This window comes from Muntiacus reevesi, chromosome 12 (genome assembly GCF_963930625.1).
Source record: "Muntiacus reevesi chromosome 12, mMunRee1.1, whole genome shotgun sequence".
NCBI classification, from domain to species: domain Eukaryota; kingdom Metazoa; phylum Chordata; class Mammalia; order Artiodactyla; family Cervidae; genus Muntiacus; species Muntiacus reevesi.
Window position 1 is genome coordinate 19,137,816 of NC_089260.1, and position 22,481 is coordinate 19,160,296.

Below are 22,481 nucleotides of genomic sequence, written 5' to 3' on the forward strand. Positions count from 1 at the left end.
GGACCTGAGAGAAGTGGGAACAGATGGTGGTGCCTTAGGAGGGAGGGAGTTTCAACTGGGAGACATCGGGTAAGGAACAGGTCTCCACCTTGGGACTGGGGGGCGCTGCTCCCCAAGTTCCAGACCCCACCTCTCCCCTCTGGCCCCTAGAAACCAGCCCCCTGGTGTTCCCCACGCAGGAGAGACCCTTCTGTAGACTTGACTGTCTGCCTTCACATGTATTTAGTAGGCTTTCTTTTATTCTCTGAACCCGGGATGGGGGGAGTGGCTGGGAGTGGAGATGGTGGCCCCCCAGAGACACCTGTGAAGTACTGTGAACCCCATTTTACAAGACCTAGAGGTCAAGCATCCTGCCCAAGAATCTGAACCCTGGAATTTGAACCCACGTCATTCATTGTCAGTGCTCTCTCTAGGCAGGAGGAAAAGTTTAGGAACCCCAGTTTACACTTCTGGTTTATTGGGGCAGGGGGAAGGAAAACATGCATATAAATCAACAGAACATCTCTGATGGAAGGAATGCTTTCTGTCCTTGTTAAGGGAAAAACATTGTAGAGGCCTGGTGTGCAAAGCTTTGCTGGCTGCCTCTGAGGACCTAACGGTTTTTCCAGGAGCGTGCCCCATTACCACCAGACAATTCAGACAGCCCCCGCCCTCCCCCCGCTTCTGGGCTGCCCCCTCTTGCTCTCCCCTAGTCTTTTTTTCTAGCCAGGGTGGAGCCTCCAGAGCTCATGGCCTCGGGCCCAGGACTCGCCTTGCCTCGCCTCCTTTCTTGGCAGCCGCTGGAGCTCGCTGCAGTTTTTGGCCTAGTAAAACCCTTTCTTGCCTCCCCAAGGGAGAGTTTTGATTGGCTTCAGCTGGGATGACCTCATCCTCTAGAATTTGGGGATGTTCCCATTTTCCACGGCTCCACCTTCAGCCAAGGAGTTCCCCTCTGGCCATCTTTTCTCTGAAGGCCATCCTACCCCAACCTGCCCCGAGCGTTGGAATCCCCCAGACTCACTTGGGCAGGCCAGTGTGTGCCCGAGATGCCTGTTCTCTTTCCACACCAGCATTCCTGGGTGGTCTTGGCTGCTCCCAGCTTTGTCCAACCCCTCCCGCGTGTTCCCTCCACCCTCAGAGCCCGCCCCTCCCCTCCTCAGGCCTCCGCTCCAAGAGTCATAGGAGACTGCATTATTTAAAACGATCACAATCATTCGCCTGTCAGCTCTTCTTTAAGATCATCTCACTTGATCTTCATAATAATCCTATGATACAAAGATTGTCATCCCCAGTTGACAGATGAAGACACAAAGTCTTAAAGAGTTGATGTAAACTGCTCAAGAGGAACAGCTAGTAGGGATGGAGTCTGGATCCAGACCCAGGCGTGTCTGGCTCCAAAGCCACCACATGGTGCTTATCGCCTTGAGAAATACTGCCGGCTGCACCCACATGTGTGATCCTGCCAGCCACAGTGCCGGCTCTCCTGGAAGGATCATCAACAAATCTCATTAGCTCTAACCTTCCAAAAATCTCCAGAATTCGACCACTTCTACCACAGCCCCTTGGCCGAGACAGCACCGCCTTCTATCTGAACTTACTGAAACAGTCTAGGAGGTCTCCTGCTTCTGCCTTCTCTCCACACAGCAGCTAGAGTGGCCCTTTAAAATAGTCCCTTTGATCCTTTCTCTTCTGTGCTCAGAGCCCTCTGGTGGGTCCCTTCTCACAGTCAAAGCCAAAGTCCCTACATTGGCTCAAGAGACCCTCCACACCCATAATCCCACCCACCTCTCTCCCTCCTCCCACTGTGGACTCTGATTTCAATTCTTAGTGTTCTCACGCTCTGACCCACTTACACTGGCCTCCTTGCTAGTCCTTGCAAACACACAGCAAGTTCCTGCCTCAGGGCCTTTGCACTTGCTGTTCCTACTATCTGAAAGTTTCCTCCCCCAGTAACTTCATGACTCAGTCCCTATCTCCTTCAGGTTTTGCTCATATCTCACCTTTTCGGGGAGTCTTTCCCTGTTCACTCTATTTCCTCCATCTGGCTCCAAATCCCTCTCCACGCCCTGCTTTTTTCCTCCCCATGGTACTATCACCAAGTGATAGTATTTTACTGATTTATTAGGTAATTGTCTGCTTCCCCTATTGGAATGCAAGATTCATGCAGATAAAGAGTTTTCTGTTTCTTTTTTTCACTGTCATATTTCCAGAGTCTGGAATAGTACTTTGCACATAGTAGATGCTCAATTAATCTTTGTAGGAGGGAGGTGTTGGCCAGCTAATTTCAGATGGTGCCAAACAGAAGGGCAGAAGTATGTGCGCAGGCCTGTGAGCCTTCTGGTCATGCCTTGTGAAAACTGAAGTTTGGGGCCCAGAAAGAAGTGGCCTTTGATCTCTCATGCCTCCTCTGTGGCTTTAGGATCGTGTGTTGCTTGTTTTGGGCAGCACTAGGTCTTTTTTGTGATGCATCGGCTTAGTTGCCCTGTGGCATGTGGGATCTTAGTTCCCCAACCAGGGTTCAAACTCGCATCCCCTCCATAAGAAGGCAGATTCTTAACCACTGGAACATCAGGGAAGTCCCATGACCAAGTGTTGACTGGAGTCTCTGGAGAAGCCAGTCTGGGAGGATTCCTGGGAGGCAGATTCTGAGATGAGTTAGAGTGGAGGAGGGTTGTAAGAGGACTCTTAGGAGAAACACTGAGGAAGGGAGGGCGGGGGCAGGGGCGGACATCAAACTGCGGTCTAGGCCCAAGGACAATCCCAGCCGACCCCACAGAGGGCTTTGGAGCTGAAGCGGCCCCTCAGAATTGCCGACGTGAGGCCAAGTTGCGGGCCTTCAATATGCCAGCCTAGGCATTACTGGCTGGGGGCCAGCGCTTGGGTGGGGTGCGGTGAGGCACCCCTCTCAGCTGGGGTAGCAAGTCCTTTCTTAGAGGTTCTCAGCCATTCTATCACAGAACCCTTGGGGGGTCTGCCTTGTCCAGTGACCACCTCATCCACCTGTGGGGTCGCCAAGATCCAGGATGACCTGGGTCCTGGGGTTACTCAGGCCAGGTTTAACACACTCGTTCAGAGATGACCAGCTCCCAGTGAGAGAACCAAGACAAAGCCTAACTAAACTTGAGTCGTACGCATGGCGCTCTTTAAATTAAAAAACAGGGGTGGGGGGCGTAAAGGCGCAGGTACTTGAATCACGATGAAGCATCGAGCATTTTGCCCACTTCCCTCCTCCAGCACCTCCTCCCGTGTCTCTGTGGCACCTGCAGGCCTCTCCCTTGGCACTTGGAACGACAGGCGTCAGATGTCGCTGTGAGAACCAGAAAGTGAGGGGTCGCACACTCATTAGCACGAAAACAGGTGCCATTTCCCGTCTCTAGAGGAAGGGCCATAGAGGGTCGGCGGTGCACTGGCCCGGGAACTTGTGGTTCCTGCAAAAGCAGTCGATGAAGATGGGAACGTTTCTTTATCAAAGCCAACGTCTGTCAACATCTGCATGGAGAAAATCCTTGTGGTATTTGTATATCTCTCAGAGGCGGGCATAGAAAATAAGAGATTATACTTAGGAAATCTTCAGACGTGGTAGGTGGGCTCGTTCTGTGTGGTTGCCAATCTCCATTCCTAGGTATGTTCTACAGGAGGGAGCCAGCCAGCCAGAAGAGCCAGATAGGAGGCGGGATGGGGTTTGGTTAAGAGCTGCTGTCAGAGAGTCTAAGGTTTTAATATTGTCTCCATCACTTATCAGAAGTGATGTCTTTATGTTGTAGACTGAATTGTTGAAGTCCCAAAAGTGTTAGTTGCTCAGTTGTGTCTCTTTGTGACCCCAGAGTTCCCCCCAAAATATGTTGAAGTCCTGACCCACCAGGACCTCAGAATGTGGCCTTATTTGTAAATAGAGTCTTCGTAGAGATAATTAAGTTAACATGAAGTCATTAGAGTGGACCCTACTCTAATATGACTGCTGCTCCTGAAAAAGGGAAAATCTGAAACTTCCCTGGCAGTCCAGTGGTTAGGACCTCGCCTTCCAATGCTGGGGTGTTAATTTGATCCCTGATTGGGGAGCTAAGATCCCACATGCCTTGGGGCCAAAAACATAAAATAGAAGCACCCTGGAGAAGGAAATGGCAACCCACTCTAGTATTCTTGTCTGAGAAATCCCATGGACAGAGGAGCCTGGCAGGCTACAGTCCATGGGGTCCCAAAGAGTCAGATATAATTTAGCAACTAAACCACCTCAAATAAATGGTAGCAAGATTTCATGTCCACACACACACACACACAAAAAAGCAGAAGCAACATTGTAACAAATTCAATAAAGGCTGACTTTTTTTTTTCTTTTAAGAGAAAATTTGGAGACATAGACACACTCATGGAGAATAGCAGGTAAAGGATGAAGGGCAAGACTGGGATGAGGTATCTACAAGCTGAAGAACACCAAGGGTTGCTGGCAACCATCAGAAGCGAAGAGAAAGGCATGCATAACAGATTCTTTCTCCCAACCCCCAGAACCAACCTTTCTGACACTTTGATTATGGATGTCTAGCCTTCAGAACGGTGAGGCAATACACTTTCTGTTGTTTTAGGCACCCAGTTTGTGGCACTTCGTATGGCAGCCTCAGCAAACTGGTAACTTTCTTCAGCTCACAGAGCCTTTGTTTTCTTGTCTGTAAAATGGGGTTGCTATTATTTACTTCACAGGGTTGTATGGATTACATGGAATAAAACCATCTCTGTAGTAATTTCAGGCACAGAGTAGGTGCTTTCTCAGGTCAGTGGTGGTGGCTTAGAAGTTGGAGCAGTTCATAGCAGAGGTCTTTTCCATCCTGGGTGTACTTTAATTCTGTGATCCACACTTGGGGTTTGATGAGTTCCTGCACCTCAGTACCCAACCTCCATCTGTTTCTTAACACTGTCCCAGACGAAGAAAGCCAACAGCAGTTCTGTATTCTGAAGGCGGCCAGTTAAAATTACAGCTGCTCCGTGGTCCGTGTGGAGGGAAAGATGGGGAGGACAGTCTTCAGAGGCTACAGCAGCCTTCCTGGAGAAAATGTTAACCCTGACCTTGAAACCCTGCCTGGTGGCTTTTAATACACAGACGGGGAGGAAGAAGAGGATGCTGGGTCTGGATATTTAAAATGATTTTCAGTCAAAGAGACAGCATCATTATCATCGGTAGCAGATACCTAATGCTATCCCTCATCCTCAAACAGCCCGGCACAGAGCTCCAAGCAGTGATTTTGAATATTCTGGTTTGCTTCAGAGAAAAGGAAGGCGTGAGATCAAGCTTCGTGTACTTCTGAAATCAAAGATGAACAAAATGACTGTCAATTAGATGTGTACTTTTTCTGTAGCCAACCTTCTATGCCTTGACATGTTGTAAAAGTTGTGTGTGCATTTTAATATGTGATACATACACTTGAAAGTTTGTTGCAACCCCTTATATAATCAAAATGATACATATATTTTTGTAGGGCTTGGAAAATAATTTTACTCCTTTGAATAACTGTGGAGATTTACAGTTATTATGACATTGACTTATGGTATATGCTTGGCTGTATCTATGATTCACTCGTTCAGAGCCTCCAATTTTAACGCTATTCCTTTCGAAAGCTTTTCTACTTCCCCGTAACACTCTGGGGTTCATCTTTCTTTTTCCACTTTGCTTATACAGCTTGTGTTGTTAATTTTATATTTGAACAAAAACATCCACCACAATAAAAGCTTTTACTATGGTGGGGTAGGGAGGGGTTTAGCATGAGGGATGAAGGCTTATTTTTTAAATCTTGGAAAACACAGTAGAATACGAAAAAGAAAATAAAACCTGCCAGAGTCAAAACATCTTGGAGTATTTTTCTTGTCTTTTTTCTACATCTGAGCATGAGTAAGAAGCACGTGTGTAAGAGAAACAGGTGGGACTAGAGTACTGTGCTTGAGGCAAAACGGGGACATGCCTGGGCTTGTGTAGGGGAAATGGCGAGGCAGCTGCCAGGAGCTGATGCTGCTGAGAGAGTGCAGAGAGGGGAAGAGGGAGCCTTCTGGGGGAGACAGATCCCGGGCTGGAAACCGTCAGGCAGTAAGAGAGCCTTTGGTGACTGGAAAGGAGGAAAGCCTCTGTGACTCCTCAGAACCTGTGGAATCGCGTCTGAAGGTGTGTGTGTGTGTGTGTGTGTGTGTGTGTGTAAAAAGGTGGTCCTAGACAGCCACGTGTGTGTGTGTGTGTAAAAAGGTGGTTCTAGACAGCCACGTGTGTGTGTGTGTGTGTAAAAAGGTGGTCCTAGACAGCCATGTGTATGTGTGTGTAAAAAGGTGGTCCTAGACAGCCACATGTGTGTGTGTGTGTAAAAAGGTGGTCCTAGACAGCCACATATGTGTGTGTGTGTGTGTGTGTAAAAAGGTGGTCCTAAACAGCCACGTGTGTGTGTGTGTGTAAAAAGGTGGTTCTAGACAGCCACATGTGTGTGTGTGTGTGTGTGTGTGTGTAAAAAGGTGGTCCTAGACAGCCACGTGTGTGTGTGTGTGTAAAAAGGTGGTCCTAGACAGCCACATGTGTGTGTGTGTGTGTGTGTGTGTGTGTGTAAAAAGGTGGTCCTAGACAGCCACGTCAGCCACTGCAGAGCCGTTTCACTAAAAGACCGTAAGACACGAGCCCCGCCAGCCGCGGTTTATGACTCCCTGATGGGGTGTGATGCTGACGGGGAGGGGAGTGCCCTGGGACACCACCCCAGGTCCACGACCTGCTTCTCCATCTGCCACGGGTGCCCTGAAGGGATGCAGTCCACAGGGCACAGATCAGAGCAGGGAAGAGGAGGAAAACAACCACTGGAATCACGTGTTCCGGGGCAATGCCAGGACTTAGCCCTGAGCCCACGTGAGACACTGCAGGAAACTTCTAGAAACACTTGGGGAGACTCTGCAGAGCAGATGGGAGCCAGAGTGTGACACTCAGGGGTCTTTCACCATGATGAGTTGGTTCATGACTCCAGCAAGACAATGAGACCCCTGAAAGCAGAGCCCTGTCACATTAACTTTAGCTCCCACCACCTAGCTCGTAGCCTTGGGTGTATTCAAAAGTGCTCAGTACACTAAATTTTTTTGCTGACTAAATACAATCTTTTTTTTTAATAATCTGATTTATGACATGGTTTCCAGAAACATATTATGATAAAAAATGGGACACCCTGGACAGGAAAATGAAGTTGGATATGCTGACCACCCATTTGGCCTCAAGAAATCTTGGCATTCTCTTCCCCTGAATTCTGTAGGTCTCTGTGATTCATAATGTCCCAAAACATCAAGGATTAGACAGAAGCCAGAGCAGAATCATGGAGAGAAGAAGAGAGCTCAGAACCTCCTGAGCCACCTCCTCAGATGGACGAGAACCTGGGGACTTGGCCTTTGCTAGTGAACTGGAGGATATTAACTGTGTGCCAAGCACAGTGCTATAGTCAAAGCTATGGTTTTTCCATTAGTGTGATGTATGGATATGAGAGCTGGACCATAAAGAAGGCTGAACACAGAAGAATTGATGCTTTTGAACTGTGGTGTTGGAGAAGACTCTTGAGAGTCCCTTGGACTGCAAGGAGATCTAACCAGTCCTTCCTAAAAGAAATCAGTCCTGAATATCCACTGGAAAGACTGATGCTGAAGCTGAAGCTCCAATGCTTTGGCCAGCCAACTCATTAGAAAAGACCCTGATGCTGGCAAAGATTGAAGGCAGGAGGAGAAGGGGATGACGAGAACAAGATGGTTGGATGCATTACTGACTCAATGGTCATGAGTTTGAGCAAGTTCTGGGAAATAGTGAAGGACAGGGAAGCCTGGCTGCAGTCCATGGGGTCACAAAGAGTAAGACACAACTGAGTGACTAAACAACAACAAACCACTGTGCTGGGTATTCTGGGGGCTCCGAGAGAAACAGAGCATAATCCTCGACCTTGGGGAGTTTATCATTAGTCAGAGAGATTAACTGGTTAAGTACCTCTGTGTTACAGAATCTTTCAGGGCAGTGTGGAATCAGGAAACTGCAGGCATAGATGATGTGGTAGGAGAATCTGGGAAGGCAGAGACCCTGAGGGGATCAGAGGAAGGAGAGAGATCGTGGAGAGGGTGCGGGAACAAGCAGGCATGGAGGACAGTGTCATCTTGGGGTCGAGAAGGAAGACTTCCAAGTCAGCAAGTGGATACCGGTCCACTACCCCTTTCTAGCTGTGTGACCTTAGGGTGGTTTATTTGCCTATCTCAGCCTTGGTGTCTGTAAAATAGATCTTACCTCACAAGGTTGTTGAGGAATAAGTGAAGGCAATATGAGTGAGGCACTTAACCCAGTGCCAGGTGCATAACAAGCACTCAACAAGTGTCAGCATTGTTTTTGTTATCAGGAGCAGCTGGTAGGATCTGGAAAGATGGGGAACCTGGTTGAGCTTCTGGAGCAGTTCAGTTCAACTGAACGAGTGTTTGTTAAGCACCTACTATGTGCCAGGTGGGCCTCCCAGGTGGGTCAGAGGTAAAGAATCCATCTGCAAAGCAGGAGCTGCGGGTTTGATCCCTGAGTCAGGAAATGGCAGCCCACCCCATTATTCTTGCCTGGGAAATTCCACGGACAGAGGAACCAGGTAGATACAGTCCATGGGATCGCAAAAGAGTTAGACACAACTGAGACACTCAACAACAAGAACAATGTGTCAGCCACTGTGCTAGGCTCCAGGTAGTGGAGACAAGGGCCCTACTCTCAAAAGAGCCAACAGGCAAATGGGGCTATGAGCAACAAACAGATGTAATTCCAACAAAGCAGGGAACGTGTGAGGTGCTCTAGGCTCATGGAAGAGGCACAGGACCAAGGCTGCAGGTAGCTGGAGAGCCCTTTCCTGGGAGGTACATCTCAGCTGAGATCTGGGTGAGAACAGGAACTAGCCCAATGGGTAGAAGAGGTGGAGCAGAGAGCGGAGGAAGTGTCCCAGGCAGAAGGAAGAAACTTTCACCTCCTGGAGAGCCCACTCCATTCAAGCCAGTGCAAATCAGTTCTGCTGTCTGGATCCAGTGAGATGGGGTGGGAGTGGTAACTGGTGGTAAGAGCTCCCCTGAGAGCTGCGGGGTGCCCCGAAAGAGAGTGCTATGAACTCATCTGTGCTTTCGAAGGTCACTGCAATGCCCAGAGGGAGCAGGCAAGGCCAGAGCAGACAGACTATGACATTTTGTAATCATTCAGGTGTGAGGGCAGGGTGGCCTCGACTAGGGTGGTGGGAATGGCATCAAAGGGATAGGTTCCAGAATTACTGAAGAGCCAGAGTGACAGGAGCTGGTCCTTGTCCTCAGGGATCTTACATTAGATGCATGAAAGATACTTGTAGACCCGGCAAGATGGGCAACAATGGAGCAAGGGGTGCCAGAGGGGTACAGAGGGGGCGGTTCAGCAAAGGCTGGTGCCGGGGTGGGGCCAGGCCACAGGTAGCAGCTGCTGCTGGGGTATTAGTGGTGGTCTGGGAGCCACGGGGCAGGGCACGGACTTGTTGCAGCAAGGGGGAGCCCCTGCCAGGGCCTGAAAGGGGGCTCTTGTCTAACACTTGGAAATGAATTGTCCGAGGAGACACACTGACAAAGCAAGAGATTTTACTGGGAAGGGGCACCTGGGTGGAGAGCAGGAGGGCAAGGGAACCCAGGAGAACTACTCGGTGATGTGGCTCACAGTCTTGGGTTTTATGGTGATGCGATTAGTTTCTGGATTTTCTTTGGCCAATCATTTTGACTCAGGGTCCTTCCTGGTGGTGCACGCATTGCTCAGCTAAGATGGTTGCCAGCTAGAAGGATTCTGGGAGGTGGCAGGACACATGGCATCTCCTTTGGACCCTTCCTGAACTGTTCTGATTGGCATTGGCTTGTTAGTTTCCTATTCCTCACCGGGACTTCCTGTTGTAAAATAACTCACAGGAATGCTCACTATGGTACCTGGCAAGGGTGGGCGGTTTCAGTCAATGTGTTTCCCTTAGCAGATTGACGCTGTCCTCAGGATCCCAGCAGGGTCTCATTTGATGCCACAGGTTGCAGAGATCTTCATGGGTCCCTGAGAGGAAGGGACGCCGTGGAAGTGACGGGGAGGAGGAAGCAGTCCTGCGGAGGTGATTGCAGTGGGAAGGAGCTGGAGCCCAGAAAGGCAGATGTGCTGGTCTGGGCCCAGGGGAGGAAGAGGAGGAGGAATGGGCAGGAGAAACTTCGCAGGAAGTGACTTGGCTGGTGGAGGGAAGCAATCCTTCGCAGCTCAGGGGATCAGGCTGCAGCAGTGGCCCTATGAAAACAGGGTGGCTGGACCCAGAGCAATTTGGCACCCAGTGCAATGAGGTCATTTCAGTGGCCAACCTTTCCTGAGTGACTGCTGCAGTCAGACCCAAAGCCAGGCGGCAGGCAGACATCACGATGCCACGTCACCCCCACTGTCACCACCGTTCATGTTGCAGACACCCATTTTACAGAGGAGGCAAAGACATTCACCCAGGTGCACAAATGATATGAAGCTTTGTCAGTACCTCGAGAGCCGACGGTGTGAGTTAGGGGTAACTATGAACCAGGAATGACAGAAAGTCAAGAGGAACTAAAGAGCCTCTTGATGAAGGTGAAAGAGGAGAGTGAAAAGGCTGTCTTAAAACTCAGCATTCCAAAAACTAAGATCATGGCATCTGGTCGCATCATTTCATGGGAAATAGATGGGAAACAATGGAAACAGTGACAGATTTTATTTTCTTGGGCTCCAAAATCACTGCAGACAGTGACTGCAGCCATGAAATTAAAACACACTTGCTCCTTGGAAGAAAAGTTATGACAAACCCTGACAGCATATTAAAAAGCAGAGACATTACTTTGCCGACAAAGGTCCATCTAGTCAAAGCTGTGGTTTTTCCAGTAGTCACATATGGATGTGTCAACCATAAAAAAGAATTGATGCTTTTGAACTGTGGTGTTGGAGAAGACTCTTGAGAGTCCCCTGGACTGCAAGATCAAAGCAGTCAATCCTAAAGGAAATCAACCCTGAATATTCGTTGGAAGGACTGATGCTGAAGCTGAAGCTCCAATACTTTGGCCACCTGTTGAGAAAAGCCGATTCATTGGAAAAGACTCCGATGCTGGGAAAGACTGAGGACAGGAGGAAAAGGGGGCAGTAGAGGATGAGATGATTGGATGGCGTCACTGATTCAATGGACATGAGTTTGAGCAGACTCCTGGAGATAGTGAAGGACAGTGAAGCCTGGCATGCTGCAGTCCATGGGGTTGCAAAGAGTCAGACATGACTGAACAACTGAACAACAACAACAACAACAACAAATGAACCAGGAAGTGGCTTCCTAGGTGGCACTAGTGGTAAAGAACCCACATGCCAATGCAGGAGACATAAGAAACCAAGGTTCGATCCCTTGGAATCCCAGGAAGATCCCTGAAAACCCTCTCTAGTATTCTTGCCTGGAGAATCCCATGGACAGGGGAGCCTGGCCGGCTACAGTCCATAGGGTCGCAAAGAGACAGACACGACTGAGGTGTCTTAGCACACCTGCATGCATGAACCAGGAATGTGTGCGGACAACATTGGACAGTGCCTGAGAGTGAGCATTTCCCAAGTGTTTCTTGTGACTATCACATGCCAGACACAGTATCAGGCCCTAGAGATTCTACGGTTAACAAAACATGAGTTCCTGCCCCCGTGGACCTTAGCGTCCTGTCAGGGAGAGTGATAAGAAACAAAGATGTGGTTAACCTAGAATGCAGATCGCAGGAAGCAGGGCTAGGAAGGGAAACGGACTCCAAATGGCAAGGCCGCCAGTCTGACCCTAAGGCCCAGAACCCTGGACCACAGAGAATGAAGGCATCAGTGGTTGGGGGCTGGGTTCTCCAGCTGGCTCGGAGGCAGTACGAGCCATGGTCAACCCCAGGTCACAGTTTCCTCACCAGAAGAAGCAGAGTCAGGTTAGAGCGGCAGCTCTCAAACTGTATCTTAGCTGAGGAACCTCTTATTCAAACACGATCTTAACCAGAAGCCAAGTCCAATAGGCAAACAAATCTAAGTTCAGCTTGAGGACAGAACTGCCTCCTCTTTCCCTCCGGATCCTCAGTAGCTCCAAAGGAATCTCACAGATTTCCCAGGGCTCCAGGAGCCCACTCGCGAAACCGTGGGATTGTAACACACTTACCATTAAACCGGCACTTACTAAGAGCTACATGTACACGGTCTGATTCAGTTCTCTCAACAAACCTATGAAGTCATCATTTCACCAGTGAGGAATCTGAGGCTTAGAGGGGTTAACAACGTTAGCCAAACAGGAGCTGCTTGTTGATCATGGTCTGGCCCCTGCCTAGCTGTCCAGCCTCCTGGCTCCCACCCCTGACCTCCGCCCCCACCCACCCATTCACACCCATACATACACACCTTCTTTCTTTAGATCACAGGAACCCATTTCTCATCCCCAGCCTCGGCACACACTTTTCTACTCTCCTCCTATGGTGTTAGTTCCCTATTGCTGCTATAACAGACTTCCACACACTAGAGGCTTAAAGTAACACAATTTATCAGCTTACAGTTCTGGGGTCCAAGAAGTCCAAGATGGGTAGGCAAAGCTTCCTTCCTTCTAGAGGCTCTAGGATAGAATTCACTTCCTTTCCTTTTCCAGTTTCCAGAGGTTTCCATGGCTCACAGCCCCATTCCAGCAACACCATCACTCTGACCTCTCCTTTTATTGTCATATCTTCTCTGACCCTCTGCCTCCTCCTTATAAGGACACCTGTGATTACATTGGGCCCACACCGATAATCCAGGAGAATCTCCCATCTTAAGATCCTTAACTGGAGGGAATTCCCTGGTGGTCCAGTGATTAGGACTTGGGGCTTTCACTGCCACGGCCCAGGTTCGATCCCTGGTCAGGGAACTAAGATCCTGCAAGCTGCACAGTATGGCCAAAAAAGAAAAAAAAAAAAAAAACTTTAAATGAATCACATCTCTCTTGCCATGTAAGGGAACATATTCACAGATTCTAGGGATTAGAACGTGGACATCTTTGGGGGCCATTATTCAGCCAGCCACATCTTGTAACTCCACTAATCCCTCAGATATGAGCTTGAAGGTCATGTCCTCAAGGAAGCCACCCTGACCCTTCTGATAAGACCATCCTCAGTGTGGGTCTCAGAGCTGGCTGGATCTCTCCCCCTCACTTTGCTTGTCACAGTCATAATTTAGCATTTGTTTGGATATTATTTGAGTCTAACTAAACATTAAGAGCGCTGTTCTGTGCTGAGTCGCTCAGTCATGTCCAACTCTTTGTGACCCCATGGGCTGCAGCCCGCCAGGCTCCTCTGTCCACGGGGATTCTCCAGGCAAGAATACTGGAGGGGGTTACCATGCCCTCCTCCAGGGGATCTTCCCAACCCAGAGACAGAACCCAGGTCTCCTGCACTGCGGGTGGATTCTTTACCATCTGAGCCACCAGGGAAGCCCAAGAATACTGGAGTGGGTAGCCTATCCCTTCTCCAGGGGCTCTTCCTGACCCTGGAATTGAACTGGGGTCTCCTGCATTGCAGGCGGATTCTTTACCAGCTGAGCTACCAGGGAAGCCCAAACATCAAGAGTGTGGAGAGCCTTTTGTGTTTCTGTTTGTATTTTCAGCAGAATTTGGTACACAGTAGGGGCTCAATTAACATCTGTTAAATAAATTAATGAACAAATAGATGAACTTGCCTGAGGTCACAGCAGCAAGTAGCAGAGACAGGATCTGAACTTGGGCAGTGGATTCCCAGAGTCCTATATCCTTAGCCTTGCACAAGCTTGCCTCTCACAGACCTACAGTAGCCCAGGCTCAGGGGGTGTGGTTACATCTTCTCAGCAACATCCCCCAGGTACCGGTTGCCTGGCCAACCCAAACCCGAACCCCTCCGCCCTCCCCCAGCCCCCACGCCCCTCCAGTCTGACCTTCTGTGATTTAGGACTTGAATCATAGGAGGTAGGACAAGAAGTTCTGTGAATGCTGGCCGTGTGGGATTGGGGACCGTGGGTAGCCAAGGCCCCAGGGGCCACAGTGGTGGGAGGTGGCGCCAGGCCACCAGGAGGAGAGCCCTCCAGAGGAGGCAGTGGGCACCCGTTGGGGTAAGAGCCGAGGGCAGCGCCCTGGACACGCCCACGACGAGAAGCCGGGAGGAGACCACGCCGGCCAGCAAGGAAACGAGCTGTCAGAAATCCGGAGGAGACGTGGGGAAGTGCAGTGTCATGGAAACCACGGAGCGAGCGTGTCCACCGGTTCTGGAAGAGGCGGCTGTCGAAGCATCAGGCGGCACCGCGGGGCGGGAGTGGGAGGCCCGGGGCCACCTGTCCTCCAGCTCTGACGCCCTTCAGCAGGGTGACTTCAGCAAACTGCATGCGAGCCGAAGCATCAGGCAGAGGCTGAGTGGGCGCTTCAAGGATTCAGGAGGAAACCAGCCGAGACCACACATTTCCGGATCTCGCAGGGAGAGAGGGGGGCGGTTGCTAGGAGCGGCGCTGCGGACCAGGGGAGCCCGCACGTGGGTTTGCAGGCACCTGGGCAGAGCCTGGGAGGAAGCGTGAGGAAGCCGGGGGAAGGGCAACCGCTGGGCTGGGACCATCCGGGCATGAGTCAGCGCCCACGTGGCTTGTGGCTCTGGGCCGGCCTCGCCCTGGCGTCTCCGCTAGGGCCTGGGAGCTAAGCTTTCTCCGGCCAAGTTCACCCTGGGGTTGCTTTGGAGGGGACCCTGGAGACCCAGGGCTGGGGCCACTGAATGCAGGACCTCTGCACAGCCTCCTACGCACAGGCCAAGGCCTCCCTGAGTCTGGAAGGACCTCAGAGGGCTTCCTGCCCTGGGTGGGGAGTCCAGTGTGAAACCACCTTGGGAGGGACTGAACGGAGGAGCTTAATCCCCCTCCGACCCCACTTCTCCAAAAGGTTCTAGAAAACTGCCTTCCCAACCCCAAGGTACCTGACAACTACCTTTTTGAAGATGTGAGTCCAATTTTGTACTTTGGACCCCTTGAGCAAGCTGATGAAGCCTATGGATCTTTTCTCAGAGTAAGTGTGTAAAATACTAATGAAACCAATTATGTTGAATGTTTTATATATATATATATATATATATATATATATATTTAAAACTGAACCTATAATATCATAACATACATGTGTCTTTATCAAATGCACCAAAGAACAACATCTGGCAACCGGTCATGATTTTAGAGCTGTTGTTAAATTGCTGAGTCTTGTCTGACTCTTTGTGACCCCCATGGACTACAGCACGCCAGGCATCCCTGCCCTGCACTGTCGCCTGGAGTTTGTTCAAATGCATGTCCAATGAGTTGGTGATGCTATCTAACCACCTCATCCTCTGCCACCCTCTGATTTGAGCAGTGATGAGCGTAAATGACGTTCGGAGCTATCTATGAAAGTCTAATGTGATATGAAATTGTCTGTAATTTCTTCTAGTGACAAAGTCACAGATCCCATTGCTACCGTGGTCTCTGCCTATGGTCCTCATGGAAGGAAATGTTCAGCATTTGGTAGGGGTTAGTGAAAATCAAGGTGGCATTTTTACCCATCTAAGTCCTTGGATCCCCTGAATTATATCCATGACCTCCAAAAAATTAAGAGCTTCAGTTCTGTAGCAAGAGTCAGAATCCCCAGTGCCTCCAGGGTGCAGACAGGCGGCTTCTGTGCATGGCTGTAGGCCTGGTGCCCTGAAGACCACACACCTCTTTAGGGGGAGCAGCACTGCTGGGATCCTGGAGCAGTAAGGTTAATATCACCTAATCTTCACCTTCTAAAGAGATGCCAGAAACACTAATTATTTTGTGAACCCTTCTCATTTTAAGTGTTAGCCCCAAATTGACATTTTTAAGGATACTCTGGGGCCAAACATAACACAAGTGCTGGCCTGCTGCAGCCTGAAAACCCTGAATTTGGGATTCCTGCTGGATGGGGTTCTTGGTGGGATGTGGACGTCACCCTCTAGGTCTCCAGTCTGCCCATGAGAGGCCTTTTGGAGCACACGTAACTCACAGCTCCAGGCTAAAAATGTACTAGGCAATAACCCCAATCCACAGTAAATTACCACATCAAACCTACTAATTGTCAAGTATGCCACCTCACAGGCTCTGCTTCCCTCCTTTGGGCCTGCCCTGGGGGCTGATGGGATCAGGGCTCTGTTCCTTCCTGCCCACCTCCCCACCACCCCCCAACATCCCCGCAATGCCTTATTCCATGAAGGGAGCTGGATCTAGAGCCAGATTCCCTAAGTTTCATCCTTAGCTCTGCCACTTATTGGTCCAGTGACCTTGAGAAGTCATGCATCTTTCTCACCCCCTACAGGGCTGTGACTACACAAATGGTTTGGTGGGACATGGCACTTGTAAGTTGTAGGATGCATCTACATGCAAGGGCGTTCTGGTTCTCCCCACCTGGTTTCTTATTGTCCTCTTCTCTGGTCAGCTGAGTCCCTGTGGGGTGAGGGTCTAAGACACAAAGGAAACCACGTGTGTCCCCAAATGCCACACTCTAGGCAGTACCTGTGAAATACAGGAGTGTGTGCAAGGCGACTGTGACTAACTCGAAGGATGATCCATTTGGAAGGGCCCAGGGACCGACGCTGACCCCGGTCTTTTTCTCTGGCAGCAGTGAAATCTGGTGTTTTGCAGATCGAAGAGGAGAAGGGAGAAACTCTGCAGGCCTCGGGGAGGGCTTCTTTCATTTTGCACATACTTCAGCGGACCGCCCCCGGGGGTTTCACTCTCGTTTTCACATGGTGCAAACCGTGCTCTCAGCTGCCGGGCAGCACGTTCTCAGGGGTGGGCTGTGATGGGAGCTGGAAGATGAGACTGGATAAGATTCCTGCCACCACACTGTCACATCAGAGCTTTCTTTTTAAAAAAAACCTCCCTGTGGCTCCGTGGGAGTTTTGCCTGCGGTTTTCCGAGTAATTGCCTCGCCCCCGCCCTCGGCGAGCCGGGCTGTGGCAGGCGCTCTGCTGTGGCTGGGGGGCGGTGACCAACGTCTGCCGGCAGCCAGGAGGCCGGGCTGCTGGGGACGCGGGTGGGGGAGCCCCAACCTCCCTCCTCGGGCGTGATGAGAATGAATTAGGGCCCCGGGCGAGTGGGAGCCCCCGGGGAACAGTTCATGCTGGGTGCCCAGAGGAAAACCACGGCCTGTGTGGGTGAAACTTCCAGGAGTCGCATACACAGGCAGATCCAGGGCTGGGGGCTGTGTTTGGAAGGGGAGCTGGAGTCTCAGCCGTCCCCTTAGAGCTATGAGAACCTGAGCAGATACTCCGATCTCTCCCTACCTCTGAGGATCTGCCGCGTGTCTTATGGTGAAGACTAATAAACTAATACAGGGAAAGCATTTAGAATACTTTAAAGGGAAAAATATTTCTTCTGCACAGAATATGTTTCTTCTGTCATAGAATACTACTGACACCAAACACGTAGGCATTTTCCAGCTGTCTGGCAATTCTCTAATGTCCAAACACAGACCGGGTGTCCTATAGTTCTGTTCTGACACTAACTGCGTTGGTACAGACCCCACAGGTGGTGACCTCAGTCCCGCAAGACCACCCCCCACTTGAGATGCCAGTCCCAAGTCCCAAGCTGTCACCTGTACTTCTGACTCACTGCCTATAGTTGGTGGGGGCTCCTCCAACCCTTCCTCAGGTTTGATAATGTACTATCCTGGCTCATAGAACTCAGGGAAACTCTTATTGACATTTCCCGGGTTTTTTAAATGTGACAAAGGATACAGATGAACAGATGAAAAGGTTCAAGGATAGCACAGGGCAAGGGAAGGGGGAAAGGGTGTGTTCACCAACCCGGAAGCGCTCAGGGAGTTTTATGGAGCCTTCATCACGTGCTGGGTGCTGTGTGTTCAGATGCTCAGTCATGTCCGACTCTTTGCAACCCCATGGACTGTAGCCCTCCAGGCTCCTCTGTCTGAAGGATTCTCCAGGCAAGAATACTGGAGTGGGTTACCATGCCCTCCTCTAGAGGATCTTCCCCACCCAGGGATTGAATCTGAATCTCTTATGTCTCCTGCATTGGCAGGCGGGTTCTTTTACCACTAGCACCACCTGGGAAGCTAGACAGGATCAGTTAATCTCCAGTCCCTTCATGACATTAATCTCTAGCCTCTGCCCTATACCCAGAGGATGGGCAGTGGACTGAAGGTTCCAAGCTTTTATTCACGGTTGATCTCTCTGGTAACCAGCCCCCATCCAGGAGCCCACCATGGGGGACTGAACTAGTGCCCTCAGCAGTGAAACTGTGGCGTCCTAACCACTGGACCTCCAGGGGATTCCCCAAAAGACTCTCATCACCCTAGCAACTCCAGGGGATTTAGGAGCTCTGTGTGAGAGACTCCTATCACCCTTCTCACTCGGGAAACCAAGAGGCTTTAGGAATTCTGTGCCGGGAACCAGGGACAAAGACCAAATAGACCTGTTATACCACAGCAGGACATCAAGGGTGCATGCAAATGGCTGCTCTTATTATTCCATCAGGAGCACTCCCTGAAGTCTCTGATGAGGCCTTTGGAGACAGACCTGCAAAATCTGGGAGATGCTTATGTTCTTAGTATCCTGTTTGGAACCTGGTAAACCTCTCCCTCTCCATAAAGACCCAGCTCAAACGACACTTCCCCCGTGAGGCTCTTTTTTCACATTGCTCATTATTAAATGATGGCTTTATGCCAGAATCTTTGTAGAGCACTCCACATTTTATCTCCTGCAGGGGCAGATTCAGCTCTTGTGGGGTCTCACACTTATACAATTTAGGAGGCCCTCATATATATATATATATATATATATATATGACTATCTGATTTTGTAATACTTATAAAACAAAAATGTCCTTGTGAGTTTGAACACAAAGTCAATGAGACAGGGGATGTAAGGGAAAGACTAGAGTAGAAATGACTCCAAGGTCTCTGGTCTAGCTACCTAGAAAGATGGGACAGCCAAGGGGAGGAGAAGCTTTGGGGGCTGGGTTAGGATTGGGGGGTTGGGCCTGTTAAACTTGAGATGTTTCTTGAAGTCAAGTAGGCAGTTAGATGCAGGAGACTGGAGTCAGGGGAGAGGTCCAGGCTGAAGATGAAAAATATAGAGTTGTTCATAGTGGTTGGGTGTCAAGGGCGTAAGACTAAATGGGCCCACTAAGGGACTGCAGATAGAGAGGATGGCTAAGGTCTGACCTCAGGGGGCTTGCCTGTGTTTAGGTGGGGGGGATGGAACTGAGTAGGAACAACTAGGGAGGCTAAGAGCACCCAGGAGAAGGTGGCATCTCCAGGAGGAGGGAGTGATCCTTGGGTCTGAAGCTGCCGGTGGGTTAGGTAGATGAAAGCAGTGATGATTGGGTTACTGACATGAAGACCTTTGCCAATAGAAACTTCCATGGAGTGATGGGATTGGAAAACTGATGGGCTGGTATAAGAGGGCAGCAGAAGAGAGGAGAGGAACTGTGGACAGCAAGCACGGACTACTGTCCTAAGGAGTTTGGGGGCAAGGGGGGTGGGGACAAGAAAGAGACAAAGGCTGGTGAGGGAATTGGGGTCAAGACAAGGGTTCTGATGACGGGAAAGTGTTTCCTTGTTGGTGGGGATGATTCAATAGAAGGGGGGAAATCAGTGGTACAGGAGAGAAACGATAGAATCGGGGGAGCAGTGGGCTTGAGTCCATGAGAGGGGTTGGGATCTGGGGCATTAACGGGAGTGTTAGCATAACACGGGAGTGTTAGCCTCAGATAGGAGCTCAGTTGGGAGAGGAGGATGAGGTCCTAGACCCTTATACAAAATGAGAGAAGATAGGGGAGTCGAGGATGCAGGAAGAAGCAGCTGAGAGCTGGTAAGAGGTGGCGCTGGGAAGCATGAAAGAGACAGTGGAAAGGTGCTGGGTTCTTCCAGGAGGGAAAAAGAGTCGTTGGAGATGGTAGCAGACTGCTATTTGGCCCCCCAAATCGACCCTTTCCTTCCATAACTGCAGAGTCTGGCTGGGTCCGTCCTCGCCCGGGGAACCTGTGTCTCAGCCACCCTGGCAGCCGGAGGCAGCTACGTGACTGAGTTCTGCCAGTGGCAGGTGACAGAACCGAAGTGTGCAAGTTCCACACCACTGACCCGGAAGGAATTTGTTTGCCTGCACCTGTACCCTTTCCCCCTGCCAGAATGTCGATTCAGCTTCAGCCAGCACAGGGAGCAACACGTGAGCCTCGGCTTCTTGGCTCTGCCTGTCTTGGGCCCCCTCTGGCTGTCTGGTGAAGCCTACAGACCCTTCGCTGAATAGTGTTCTTAAATTCATGCAATAAAATCAGAAGATTGCCAAGAAAAACAACTGCAATGAAATATTACAAAAACAGTAAAAAGTTACACTCTAAGAGTAGGTACATACTTCTTATTAACACATTAACGAACAACCTAACAATGGATCTGATAGCTACCAAGCTTTCAAAGTAATAGTCATGAGCATAAACAGTATTTCACAACAGAAATCACAGATGTTTTCCTGTCACATTTAGCTGTTGCAGATACTATCCCTGCCAGTACTCCTGGGAGGCTTCCTGTCGGAATGGGGAGAAGTGCTACCTTTCCAGTATTCAGTGGATTTTGGTATGAATCAGGATGTAATTTTTGCCCATGCAGGCTCAGAGAGCCCCTGAGTTCTGACCAGCTGTTTGCAGATCCCAGGTTTAGAACATCTGTCTTCAGAGATGGTGGAACCCCAAGATGGAAGAAAACTTCATTCCGGAATAAACCACATGAGGCAAAGCCAGGCTGTCGGCAGGGAGCCCCCAGACTGTCCCAGGAGGAAGTATTACAGTCCTGCCTCCTGTGTTGTTGTCTTCGGGGGTGGGGGGTGGGGGTCTTTTTGTTACAGCAACTTATCCTGTACCCTAACAGAGAGGCAGACAGTGACTAAACAGTTTTTAATACGCACTTACATGAGTCAGCTCATTGCCTTGCCCCACAGCAACCTGAAACTCAGCTGAGGGCCTGAGACGCCACAGCCTGGGAACTCAGAAGGGAGCGCTTTTCATTTTGCTGCGCACCTCCCCGCGGCCCAGACGTGGGCCTCCGCACGTCCCCCTGCCCCGTCTGGGCCTCCGCAGGGTCCACCTGTTTCTTGCTCTCGGCCTGGACAGGCTGCGCCCCGGCTCACCCGCCCGGGTGCCTGGCGAACAAAGGAGCAGCTGCTGTTCCCCTCCCCCCAGCCCTCCCTCCCGGCGCGGACACACCCCGACGGACCTTGGGGCAGATCCCTGACTACGGTTCACAGGAATGTCAGCAGAGAAGCCAGGTTGGTTGGGGCCATGATCGCTGGCAGGATCTCAGGACTCTGAGAGGGTCTGAGCTGAGCGGGAGCTGCAGCCGGCTGCCGCACGAATGCCCTTAAAAAGAGAAAGGAGACGCAGCCAAGAAGAGAAACTAGTGCCCGTGCCAGGAGCATGCAACTCTCAAGAGATAGGCAGAGGCACTGTAGCCAACAGTCAGAACTGTGAGGGCTGCCACGGATGAAGCACCTACTGCCCGCCAGGACTGTTCGGGGCTTCCCATGCACAGCCGCTTTTAACCCTCATAACGGGCCCCTTGAGCTGTGGGTTACCATTTTTTACAACTCTGCAGACTGAGGATCAGAGAGGTCGAGTCACCTGCCTGGGGTCACACAGCCCTCAAACTCATAAGGATTCAAACCTCCTCTTAATAACAAGGACTGGAACTAAGCGTACATAAGGGGTCTGTCTTTCATAGGAAAAAAAAGGAGGTGCAGACCTCAGTTCAGAAATTCCTGCTTTCTGGGAGCATGTGTGGCCTTCACAAAGAAGGCAAAGCTGGAATCTCTGGGGAGACTGCTCTGTGTCCTGGGATGGTAGCGACAGCACGTGGTAGCCACATCAAGGTACAGGATGGGGCGTCTGTCCATCCTTGCCCTGCATGGGATAGGCTGGACTGAAGCTCTGTCTTGGCAAAGAGCCGCAGGGTGGGGTGAGAGCGGGCAGGCGGGTGGGCTGTGGAATTCCCAGAGGAGGGAACAGGCTGGCTCCAGATTTTGTAAAGGCCCTGGGCTCTGGGGAAGGACTGAGCTAGAGGAGCGACCCTGGGCTGGAAGAAGAGCACGCCTTGTGGGGTCAGACAGACCCAGCCTGCCCCAGACAGGTGGCCTTGGACGAGAACCTACACAAGACAGTCACAGTCCTGGCAGCATCTGTGTTGGCTCGATGGCTGAGATCACGTGAACTCTGTTACAAACACTCAGACGCCAAGGAGAGTGCTTGGCACACAGCATCCACTAAGCAGTCGCCTTGATTTCTGTCTCAGACCTCTGAGCAAAGCTGATCAGGTCATGGTGTGGCAGCCACGGTCCTGAGAAGCGGGCGAAGCCTGGGGGGCAGGGAGGAAGCTGACCCACAGGATCAGGCAGCCTGGCTCCCAGGCGTGCAACCCTCATTCCTGACCCTGAACTCTCGCCTCCAGGGCAGGGCCTGCTCCAGCCAGCGGGAG

At 50.8% G+C, this 22,481-nt stretch overlaps 1 long non-coding RNA gene and 1 other non-coding gene across 2 annotated transcripts; one reads left to right on the forward strand and one right to left on the reverse strand.

Moving 5' to 3' along the window:
* Positions 1 to 4,367: 4,367 nt before the first annotated feature.
* On the reverse strand, positions 4,368 to 21,135 carry LOC136145002 (uncharacterized). Its single transcript, XR_010658667.1, has 5 exons — positions 20,924 to 21,135; positions 16,514 to 16,809; positions 15,544 to 15,768; positions 13,916 to 14,441; positions 4,368 to 5,272 (listed from the first exon to the last, which is right to left on the reverse strand). It is a non-coding gene; the product is annotated as an uncharacterized lncRNA (long non-coding RNA).
* Positions 12,807 to 12,878, forward strand: TRNAE-UUC (transfer RNA glutamic acid (anticodon UUC)). Its single transcript has one exon. It is a non-coding gene; the product is annotated as a tRNA-Glu (tRNA).
* Positions 21,136 to 22,481: the final 1,346 nt, after the last annotated feature.